The sequence below is a fragment of the Macaca nemestrina genome, chromosome 2 (genome assembly GCF_043159975.1).
Source record: "Macaca nemestrina isolate mMacNem1 chromosome 2, mMacNem.hap1, whole genome shotgun sequence".
In the NCBI taxonomy this organism is placed as follows: Eukaryota; Metazoa; Chordata; class Mammalia; order Primates; family Cercopithecidae; genus Macaca; species Macaca nemestrina.
The window spans coordinates 8,377,914-8,390,649 of NC_092126.1; the positions used below are offsets into that span (position 1 = coordinate 8,377,914).

The window sequence follows — 12,736 nt, forward strand, 5'->3', positions numbered from 1 at the left end:
AATACTACTTCTAGCAAGTAGAAAAATCATATAACTAAAAAATGCTTCTATATGAAAATACTGCTTCAATCACATTATGGTACTACCAAAATAAAACCACTGCTACTACACATGAATCAAAGGTCTTAATTTGTTATTGCTTCTTTTGTTCTTTTCACTAAAATTCAAATAGATATTTCATGGGACCTTCTTTCCTGGAAATTTCAAAGCATTTTAGAAAAGTACATACAATTATGTATTATTCATTCATTAAGACCACCTAAAGTGTTGGGTATATTTTGAAGAAAATACACTGTTCTCAAAAAGCAGCAAGGCTTACTAGGCCAAGGAAAGTAAGACATCTTCTTTTCTGAAATAGTTCAGTCAACTCTCCTAAAAAGAAAACTGAAAGAAATAATAGGTATGTCCTTATATTTGGAAGCAAAAGTACCTATGAGATTACAGAATGCAATAATCAAGGACGTGAAGATTGTAGATAGATTGAATTTTAACATGCTATTTGAATTGGTTCTTCCTCATATTAGAAGTTTATATCCATAAAAACATACCATCAGAGCTACAAATGCATCTTAGAAAACATCTAACAAATGTAAAACGTGTGCATTGTACTTTTGTAAAAGGCTCCGCTCACTAGTATCCAATAAACCATTTCACTTCCCCTTTCTCCTTTTGTTCCTTCTGATGATGCTCTCCCTATCTCCACCCCTAAACTCGAAGTGTCTAAGATGACAATTACACTTAGGTTGGGGGAGAGGTGTGAGAAGAGTCTATAAAAATTTAAAAGATTGTTCCCAGAACCATTCTTATACCTACTAACACCTAAGTCTACCACGCTTGTGCAAAGAGAAACATTATAACTGAAATCCATGCTGTGCTAGGTAAGAAATCAGTTCTGAAATATGAATGCATTGTAGAAACTTATACAAATGGTCATAAATTTAATTGCTTTTTGAAGAGAAAAACAGACTGCAAGAAGTCTTCAGTTCCTTGTGGTTCTGATGCTGAGTGAGTCCTTTTCTTTTCCCCATCTACATCGCTTGCTCTATAGCTTTTACAGCAAAAGGTACACAGATGAGCTAATGTTTGCTAAATTATGTGATAATTCTCTGAAAGTATAAATAACTACACAATATGCCTTTGTTACATCTACATACAAAAGTATTCAATGTAGTCATTGATGATAGATAAAAGTAAAATAGAGCTGGGTGTGGTGGCTCACGCCTGCAATCCCAGCACTTTGGGAGGCCGAGGCAGGTGGATCACAAGGTCAGGAGTTCAAGACCAGCCTGGCCAAGATGGTGAAACCCCATCTCTCTCTTTTGTAAAAATACAAAAATTAGCCAGGCGTGGTGGCACGCGCCTGTAATCCCAGCTGCTCAGGAGGCTGAAGCAGAGTTGCTTGAACCTGGGAGCAGGAGGTTGCAGTGAGCTGAGATTGCACCACTGTACTCTAGCCTGGGTGACAGAGCAAGACTCTGTCTCCAAAAAAAAAAAAAAAAAAAAAAAAAGGCAAAATATAATGCGTTACCAATGAGTACTGTGAAAGAACAATAAAAATCTAAAGAATGAAATATCTTTTGGTAACTCTTGGATGTTGAAAATTCTACTTGTAAAAGACTGATTTAAGCAATATCAAAAATAATTATTTGCCAAGTATCTAAACTTAAAGGTAACAAAATTAGACTGAAGCATTTTTAAAAGCAGTGTACGTTTACTTATACTTGTATAACTTCAACACAGCCTGGTTGGGAGAATAAGCAAAGGAGAAAGAGGTTACTCTCTTACGTGTCTTAGTTCAAAAAGAGATTTTTAATCATCACAATAAGGATCCATTTTCTAGGCATCCATTCTAACTATGGGAATATAGAAAAAGTTATTCCAAATTCCTATTATGAAAACACTTTCTATTTTTACCTGTTGGTCAGTCTGCTTTATCTACCAACTATCCACCATTTTCCAAATGCTTTATTCACTAAATCCATGGTTTTGTATGGAAAGGTTATAAGAAAGGTGATAAACTTGAATTGTGTTTAAAGACAAACTCTGGGTCTAACACACAAATCATGTCCTCAAATTCCTTTTCTAACGTCAAGGCAAAGGTCTAGGAGTCTCCCCATTAGCAACTCAAACTCTTCTCATATCTAGCTGTCTTTGGGGGGCTTTTATTTCCTCAAGACTGCTCTGTTTTGGGGAGGGGCATCAGGCAGGAAGAGTAAATACACTCCAAAACTACATTTTCAAATTCAATCAGATACAGTTTTTTTTTCTTACAAGCAAAATTCTTAAGTAATATCATTAAAAATGGATTCAACTGCTTAAAATGAAGACTGACCTAAACTACAGAATTTTTTTGAGCATCATTCCTAGTAATAGGAATATATTATACAAGTATCCATTCTAATTTTCCTATGAAAATTTTGAGAAACACAGGCTTCTCAAATTATTCCCCATGAAATGGATCAAAATTATGGCATGTCAAAACGTTAAAGTATTTGTTATAATAAGCAGTCAGTTCTAGATAAGTTTATAAAAATAACATTTTATAAGTAAACAATACATACATGTCAAGGCATACAAAATATTTAAGCAAACTTTATATGACAATGAGAATCATTTTGCTGTTTCAAATAATTACAGTGGCTTATGGTGGTAATAGCTTTGCTTTTATGACATAGAGTTAAATATATCTATGACTTACTTGATGATAATACCTTGGTCAGAAATGTTATCCATAATTATGACATTGTTCTTATGGGAAAATGTGATTTGTTTTTCAAGAATACAAAGTAGGAATAAAAGAATTTTTGAGGCAATTTGTATTAACTCCAGGGCTCTACATACATTTTTATATTTTATAAATATGAAAATCTCAAATGAACACACAGTAGAAAGAAAAAGTAAGGCAGAAAGATAGAAGGAAGGAATATCTTTGTAGCCCAAATTATCAAATTCTAATTATTGTAAATTAATTCCATTGTTATTCAACTGGAGTAATATATTTGTAAGTATCTAAATGTTCATATTTATTTACATTTAAATATGTATTTACATTTTTTAAACAGAATGAATTTTTCTTCTCATGACCCAGTAAAGAAGATAGCATTTTAAAACCTTTTACTGGTTCTGCAAAAATGTTACCAACAAAACACTGAAATGCTTTAAAAAAAAAATAAAGCTGCTTAACAGAAATGAGATTCAATTAAACATTTTTTAAGAAGAAACTCTTTTACATCAGAAAAAAATTATGCATAATTTTTCATCCCATATTAATGTCTAGGGACTTACATATTTGTGTTGTTTTATTTCATGCCTTTGTAGAAATAAAAAACCTCAGAAAACTGCTTGAATTGTAAGCATCATCATGATACAGATTCAAGCAGGTAAATCTAAAAACAAAAATCCAGGTTGAGATAATAACATATTATGTTTTTAGAGCTGCTTCTCTCAGGCTCCCAAAGCACTTTATAAACTTTAATTAAGCCTCACAGCAATCTTGCCAAGTAAAAATTATAACACTCATTTAACATAAGGACAGAGACAAAAGACCTGCCCCAGTTCATACAGCTTGTTAGTACCCCAACGTTGTCCTTCTGAGTCCCGTATTCTACTTAATGAGTCACACTCCTCGGGAGCCTGTCAGATGTCTTCTCAAATTCAAATGAGAACCCTTAAGTAATCATTAGTCTTCTTATTTAATACAACTTGGAAACCACTCAAAGGAAAAGTCTTTAGAAATAGCCTCCTCAACTTATTCATTATCATTTTTATAAGATTCCATGCAGATGATACTGGCTGAAGAGCACACGAAACAAAACAAAAATACAAACTTAGGCATTCACCCAAGAAGGAACTCCTATTTAATCAATGAACTTGAAAGTCTGGTACTAACACAATTAGAAATTAAGGTCCCCGCTCTGTTTCCAGTCCTTTCTGATACAATAACAAGGTGGCAAGTTGTAGTTTTTGTTTTGTTTTTTTCCCACATGCATCTTCATTATTAAATTCAGACTAAAATGAGAAGTCTCATTCTATCTGTAAAGTGAGAATCCCTCCCTAACCTACCTCACAATAAATTAGATCTAGGGTCTCTGACTACTATCAAATTTTCTTTTAAATTTCATGTGGGGGGCCTGATGATAGGGTCATGATCATTACTAAAAACCACAGGAGAGAAATCCACTGAGATCATTACCTTTAGGCCTCTGTGTGCCTCATTACAGGATCCATCGTTCTAAAAACCATTCCATAGCTACAAAACGTCTGCAGGGCTTCAAAGAACTGAAGAATCATCTTCCTATTCTACCATAAACTCTTCTCTAATTTTGAAGAATTGGAAGTTGTTGGAAAGCTACATTATCTCAAGGCTCGTTTCAGTCACAGTGACCTGACTAGACATACCAACTGCTGAAATGTAAAACCAGGGGGTTTTATTTTATATAAAGTTATATGCTTTTATTCATGATATGACAGCTGAAACTGCCAAATACTTTTCATGAGAAGCATACATCGGCCCTTTACCAAAGCGGGTAGGAACCATTGCATAGATGTGGTGACATTATGGAAGTAGCTTATTTGGGGCATGCGAACAGGAGAAAGTGCAAAGCTCATGTATGGAAATGTACCAAGAGCATCAATCCCACAATAAATGGTACACATAACTGAGGGCTGATTTTAAGTTTACATTCATTTTAAGGGATCTCTGTTGAGCTTAGTGATATAGTTTTCTAGAGTCATTAAAAGTTCTTATGACTTTATTTTCTCTTTGTACTTCAATTATCAGGTGATTTTTGTTCTGGCACACTATGTGCTAATTAAAAATAAGCTATCTGTTAGTAAGCTGAGAAAATTGATAAGCAGCCCTCTAAATCTCAGAGCTCTTTTCTGAGTATGACTTTGGCCAATTTTAAGGAGTTAAGTTACAGAATTCCATAATTCTCTAATGAAAAGCCTAGGAACAAACAATAAAGTTTTCTAAATTCCAAGTATCCAATACTGCATATCATTAGATTTTTAAAATATAAAATGATATAAAAATGAGAAGCAGAAAGGTCATTTGCTGTAAGAAAACAAGTTGAGAAAAATATGTTCTGATAATGTATTGCTTAGTTAAATGCAGCAAGAGATTAATCTATATGACTTCGTAAAGAAATAAAGAATTATTATTTCTGAATAAAATATACCTGCTAGTAACCTTTCTCTTAGATGTTGATTCCAGTTATGTTAGTTATTTTAATAACTAACTTCCAGTTAATTTATTTAAACATTCAGTAATCTCCCCTTGTTACCATTAACACATTACACAGGATGGCATGAAGCCTGAGTACTGTTTTGTTTCGCCTGTAGTGTTTTACAAGTATTTTTTGAATTAGTCTCATCATTTTAAGATATGAAGTTATTACATGCAAACCCAGGTTCCTAGTTGCTCTTTAAAAAAATTAATATTTAATAGTTTAATATTGTGATAATTTAATATTTTATATAATTTAATCCTAGGCCTACTTTCCTCTGTGACAACAGTCCGGGATTGGAAAGCAGATGTCCTTGTAGATACAGTATATAAGCTCATTTTGCCACAGTCTCCGTACTTATCATTTGGCTCATTTATGCTACCTCCCTGACCCCAATGACATTTGAGTTTGCTACCTCTAAAGCAGCCCATTATTATTCGCCAAAGTGATTTGTTATATGAAAAGGGTCTGATAATTTAATATTGATAAAAATTTCCATGCTGATTGATTTATATCATGTTCTCCATATTAATTTATGGAGAAGAGTGAAGCTATGGTTAAAAAAAAATACCATGTAGCTGATGATACCTACAAAACCAAATTAACTAATAATAATAACATAAATGAAGAAAAAAGAGAAAGAGGGAGTAGAAGGAAGGGGGAAAAAAAATGGGGGGCCGGGCACGGTAGCTCAAGCCTGTAATCCCAGCACTTTGGGAGGCCGAGATGGGTGGATCACGAGGTCAGGAGATCAAGACCATCCTGGCTAATATGGTGAAACCCCGTCTCTACTAAAAAATACAAAAAACTAGCCAGGCGAGGTGGCGGGCGCCTGTAGTCCCAGCTACTCGGGAGGCTGAGGCAGGAGAATGGCGTAAACCCGGGAGGCGGAGCTTGCAGTGAGCTGAGATCTGGCCACTGCGCTCCAGCCTGGGCGACAGAGCGAGACTTTGTCTCAAAAAAAAAAAAAAAAAAAAAAAAAAGAAATGGGGGAAGAGGAGAAGAATAGGGAGAAAGAAGAAAATGGAAAAGCAAAGGATTTTCCTGTTACTCTTTTAGTAGGAAAAGAAATATAAGCTTTAAATTATTCATTTTTAAAATCAATAGTTTTTATAATGTTCATATGCAAGATCAGTTTAATTTTAAATAGACACTCCATGTGCAGTGAACAGATCACTCAAAATAGTATGGGAGGCTGAAAAGCATTAAACTGGCTCATCACGAATACGCTAACCTAGAGTCAATCTAAACAAACTCAGGCAAGAATGTGGATTCAGTTATTCTGCTCTGGACCAGGGAACAACTCTTCGGAAGCATCCTTACAATGAACATTCATTTTAAATCCAAAACCTAGAGGTAAGTTACTTGAACCATCACCAAGAATCTCTAAGCACTTTATTTAGCACATTCTTCCTCAATACGCTGTGAACTAAGAAATAGCTTAGATAACAGATTAATATGCTCAATGTTACTATTTTCTTCATCATGGAAGAGGCACAAAAATGCACCGGATACGTATCTTACATGATTTATGAAACAGCTATGGCAAGAAGTGAAAATTATCTTGTTATGATAAACACGAACCCATGTATTAGTGGCACGAGCTACTGACTTCTGCCCCTCACCAGTAAAATCTAACAGCCACTCAACTGTAAGATTAGATCAAGCCCCAGATGACACTCAGACTTTAGTGGGGGAAGTGCTTCCATTGTGAAAGAAAACTGATAAATCTTATTTACCATCGAAGAGTTTGTCTGTACATCTTGTCCTTTGATGGGCTATTCTTAAGAGTCTCTAAATTCCAGAGGGCCATGCAATTGGCTGGGTTGCATTAGATTTCTACAGAGCTGGCAGCCTTTTTCTAAAAGTCTTACATTACAGGTAACCTGATGACAGGGAGGGTGGGCCGCAGGCCGCACCTCAGCCTGCCTGCGGAGCCAAAGGGAGTGAGCTTGTGAGCCCAAGACCCACAGGCTGGGATCCGTGGAACTCTCCCAGGAACTGGCTGTTCCCCTTTCAAACGCCACCTCCCTAATCTCTCCCCTTGCTCAAGTCAAATTCTCCAGAGCTCTGAACATGACACGAAGCTGGCATGGTTAAGAAAGGCAAAGGAAGAACGCTCTCTATAAATCACGGGTGAAGGCTAAAGAGAACAAATTTATGGGCAGTTAACAGAGTCAGAATTGAGGGTTCCTGCTGGGAACAACAATTGTTTCCTTTAATTATGAGAAAAAAAGTTTCTTCCCATTTATTAAAGGTTTACCGTATGCCGGACATTGTGCTGGGCACTAGATCAGGCTGTCTGCCATACAAGACCTTGAGGTCAATGACAGGAGAAAGATACAACAGCAAAAAGTGATCCTATGTCCCAAGGGTAGGATCCTTCCTTCGGTCTGAGCACAATTTAAAAAACAACAAAACAAAAAAACCACCTGAGAATTTTCATGGCGTGAGAACACAGAGAGGACTCTTGTATCATGAGCTGTGAAAAATAGCTCTGAAACTGGCAAAGGTGTGTGAGGCCAAGAATTGAGACAGACTGACCTATATTCACCAAGAAGCCTCATCACTAGAGTGAAGCACAAAGAAACACTGCCACTGCAAGCGGGGTTCCTTACGGGAACTCTCAATTCTCAAGCAGGTGCCACAGAAAGCTCTCTTTTTCCCTCACCAGCAACTCCCACAGCCTTCCTTATCAGTACAGAGAATTCTTTCTAATGGCCATCTGGTTATTTCTTATACCACAATTTATTAACGCCACCAGTTTTTCACTGGTGACTGATTAGCTTACTTCCAGCTGTTTGTACAGTAATATGCTGACTCTGCAATAAGCAAGGCCCACTGTTATTCTTTAACACCAGGAATACAAAAAGGCATTCCCATAATGAAGCCTCAGATTAAAAATGAGGAACGAATGTCAAAAATCAACAGGTTCTTAAATCTGGAAATGGCGTTTCCTTGCACTGGCAAGGACAACCTACATCTGGCTTGGGCAGGCTTCAGAACGCGGCAGAGCCAGCTTGCAGAAGTCTGCATTCAGGAGAGACTGTTATCACCCTTTACCATCTAGTCATATATTTGGATAGTGGATAGTATCACAGTCCCTCTATAAAGTGTGCATGTTAATAACCCGAAAGCATTAAGAAAAAAACAGTTGAAATTTTATTTTTCATTCTCTCAAATGGTTAGCTTTAGTACAACCAAAGGTACTAAAGTTTTGTCGAAGCCTCAACAAAACTACAATAAACTCACGAACCGAAGAAATTCAAATTCAGACTCAATAAACACTTGGGACCATATGAGTAGCTAAGTGCTAATAGGTATGTTTACATGAAGAAATCTTCATGATAAGAAAAGTATTAATGTTCCATTTGTAGGTGAGAAAAGTAAGGTTTAGAGAGATTGAATTTTTGGTGAAAATCCCATATACTGTTAGTAAGTTTCAGAGTTGAAATCTGAATTTAAGTTTCTTGCCATCTCCACATTACCATGCGTTCAACTGTTCTATGATTAACGATTCCCAGCTACAATGCTAGACCAGCACTACATTATATAAAATGGTAGGCCTCTGTAATTAGTATCAATTAAATTGTGGAAATAAGAAAATGTGAAACTAAAGTAAATGTTGGTTTGTGGCGTATGTATGTGTGTGCAAAACAGAGAAGATGAAAAATGTTGTCTTATTTTACCTCATTTCATTGAAAGAAGTTTAAAATAAATATCATATTTTTGTAGAACTGGAAACACAATCACATTTGTTATTTAAAACACAGAAAAGCAAAGGAAAAATGCACATACACTTTAAATATATTAGCTATATTTTGACAGTAATCCTGAGGGTAAAACCAGAAAAGTTAAAAAAGAAAACTTGACATGAAAGGATTGCAAGTGATAAAATGGTACTAAAAATATTTTTATTAAAGAATTACCAGAAGACTATGCGATAAACATGACCTCCCTCTAATGACAGTTGCTTCTGTTTCTTCCAGTTTGTGGGCAGTTCTAAAATGCAGCATTTTATTTTGAAAAATTGCTTTAAAAAGGACAAATGCCTAAGAAATAGGTGTTGTATAATAAGGCACAAAAAATTTCTCTACCAGTTGGACTCTGTGACGTGAGAGGCAAGCTCCAAACTACACAGGCACTGCCTGCTCTCAATCCAGAGGAGAGAGAGGCTAACTAGGATGGTGGAGAGACTTGAACTGGGGTGAGAAAGGCCTGGATTCTTCCCCATCCTTGGCTGGTTATTAGCCATGTGACCTTTATGTCTCCGAGTTTCCTCATCTATAAAACCGGGGATTACAAACTTGGTTATGAGGCTCAACTGAGACAAATATATGAAAAAATCCTTTTTAAAATGGGAAGTCTGTTTATAAACATGAGGATAGGCCGGGTGTGGTGGCTCACGCCTGTAATTCCAACACTTTGGGAGGCCGAGGCGGGCGGATCACGAGGACAGGAGATGGAGACAATCCTGGCTAATACGGTGAAACCCTGTCTCTACTAAAAATACAAAAAACTAGCTGGGCGTGGTGACGGGCGCCTGTAGTTCCAGCTACTCGGGAGGCTGAGGCAGGAGAATGGCGTGAACCCAGGAGGCGGAGCTTGCAGTGAGCCCAGATCGCACCACTGCACTCCAGCCTGGGCGACAGAGCAAGACTCTGTCTCAAAAAATAAATAAATAAATTAAACTAAATTAAATTAAATTAAATTAACATGAGGATATATAATCTGGCTCAAAGAATTAGAAGTTAAGATGCAGGTATCCATGACGAAAAACTTACATCATTTTTGGTGATCTCAGTAGCTGCTCAGATAAGGGTTCAAGTACCCTAATTTAGAAGAAATGCAACTGGGCCTGAAATAAGCCTGGTTGTGAACAAGAAAGAAATTTAATAAAAATATAATTACCATGTGATAAATGAGTAGAAACCTTATTGTAAAATGTATAGGTAGAATGCAGCAAATTGAACAAAAATCCAAGAGACGCAAAATCACTTAACCAAGGACACTCATGAATGGCAGATGATATATCAGTAAGAACCAAAGTCCTTCTAAAAACTTTCTATGTTAATTATTAATACTATCATCTCACCTTAAGAAAACAGAGTAGGTTTCACCATCCTCATCCTCTTTCTCATCTGAGGCACAGACTGAATTTTAGAAAGATAAAGTGACTTGGCTAAGTGTGCATCAATGATCAAGACCGTAACACAGGTTTTCTGTCTCCCAGTCAGTGTTCTTTGCTCATCACCACAGTGCAGCCCTTTTTTCAGGCCACTGATATTACTGCTGTCACATGTAAGGAAATTTTACCAGCGTACTCCTCCAGAATATTTTCTTTTCTTTTAAACCTACCATTTTGGTAGAGATCTCCAACCTTTTTGAGTGAGATAATTGACTTCTCTGAAAGAGGGGCTTTGATTGATGGTTTAGGATTGTGCTAAACCGGAAAATAACTTCAGTTTTTTTTTTTTTTTTTAAATTTTTGGAGGGAGGAGACAGACTCTTGCTCTGTTGCCCAGGCTGGAGTGCAGTGGCGCGATATCAGCTCGCCACAACCTCTGCCTTCTGGGTTCAAGCGATTCTCCTTTCTCAGTCCCCCCAGTAGCTGAGATTACAGGCACCCGCCACCACGTCTGGCTAATTTTTGTATTTTTAGTAGAGACAGGGTTTCACTATGTTGGCCAGGCTGGTCTTCAACTCCTGACCTCATGACCCACCTGCCTCAGCCTCCCAAAGTGCTGGGATTATAGGTGTGAGCCACCATGCCCAGCTGACTTTAAGATTTCTATATGAGAAAGTAGTGAGGAAGGGACAGGGAAGGATAACTAATTTGATGTCTTACTTACACCAAGCTTCATCTCCATGGTTTTCTAACAATTTTACAGGGAAAAAAAGCGATTATTCATTTAGCAGCTCTAAGATGCCCATCTCGTCAGACATGCCCACTCCTAATACAGTGGAGCCCTGGCGGAGTAAACTAAACTAGTAACTGTTAGCTTTGAAGACTGGTGATTGTAAATGTCCAGTTGGTGACCTAAGAGATATCAGTGCTCCATTTATAAAATGGTTATTCTTGTGGCTCTTTAGCAAGATCCTGCTTAGATCAATCAACCAACTATTTGAAGCTTATAAACTCTAAGTTTACTCACCTGCAGTATCCATCACCTCCAGAATTATAAATGTAAAGGAAACTAAGGATTATGACACAATTTATGAGTAACAAGTGGAGGAGAGATCAAATTTTAAGCTGATACTTTTGCTCTACAGTTGAAATATGAGCCACAGGAGACTTACTTCTCAAACCACAAGAGGAAAGAACTAAAACAACATTAATTTTTAGACAATTTGGGGAGATCCTGACATAAAATGGTTGAAAGAAAGGATACAATCCAGTGAGAGGGAAGAAGAAATGGAAAACAAGCCCAGCTACACACAAGGTTCTGGAACTTTAGGCATGCCTCTCAACTTAACCTCCAACTTCTTCAGCTTTCCTCACTAGTACAGTGGGACTTATAAAACTTGTCCTGTGTACTTCACAAAGAAAGGAGGTGAAAAGGAGGAAATGGATGTAAAATGATGGTAGAGTGTAATAGGTTTTATGCATGTGGATCATTTTATAAAATACACAACTAAAGACTGGAATGAACTAGGTACTATATATAAGATAAACATAGAAATGCTTTCTAAAGAAACCCATTTGTCAAAGAGGGAAAAAGCTGTCAAAAACAATTCTAAAGCTACTTTTTATTAAGATGATGATATTTGGAAGCATTTCTACAAACTATATAAACATTAAGTTGTTTGACAAACATACCACTTTGGTCTTGAACATTCTTTGATCAACCAGTTAAAACCAACTTTGTAGGTGTCCTCTTTTATACTTGAACTTTATTCGTGTTATAATACATTTCAAAATGCACTTCGAAATAAAATATTCTTGTATCAAATTTATGAAAAAGAAAATTCCATGCTTCCTTAGAAAAGCTATATACAGAAAGATTTTTTAAAACAATTTCTTTGGACTAATTCTTGCATCTTCCTAATTTATGAAAAGAAAATTCCATGCTTTCTTAGAAAAGTTATATGCAGAAAGATTTTTTTAAACAATTTCTTTGGACTAATTCAGGGCCCTGATGTGTATATTTAAGGGCTTCCTTTTCGAAAAGAATATTTCTAAATTAAATATATACATATCAATAAATTATAATTCACTGATAAATTATTATAATAAATAGTAATTTATTATAAGAAATTATACAATTTACTGATAAATTATAATTTATTGATACCTACATGTATAAATATATTCATCCTTCCTTCATAAATAGGATTTTATTTTCTGAATTTTTATAACACTATATTTATTATTTTATTCAGTTTTTAAAATCACACCTTAATGTGACACTTACTTCTTTTACAATAATGAGACTGGTAAACACTTTTCTGGAGACTGTAAACACATATCCCATGATTACCATACTTCTTGGCACAGTGCTCTTTAC

General features: G+C 36.1%; 1 protein-coding gene across 12 annotated transcripts in view; it reads right to left on the reverse strand.

Moving 5' to 3' along the window:
* LOC105470866 (tumor protein p63) overlaps positions 1 to 12,736 on the reverse strand; it is a 275,494-nt gene that overhangs the window by 76,278 nt on the left and 186,480 nt on the right. The gene's annotated exons all lie outside the window — the stretch shown is intronic.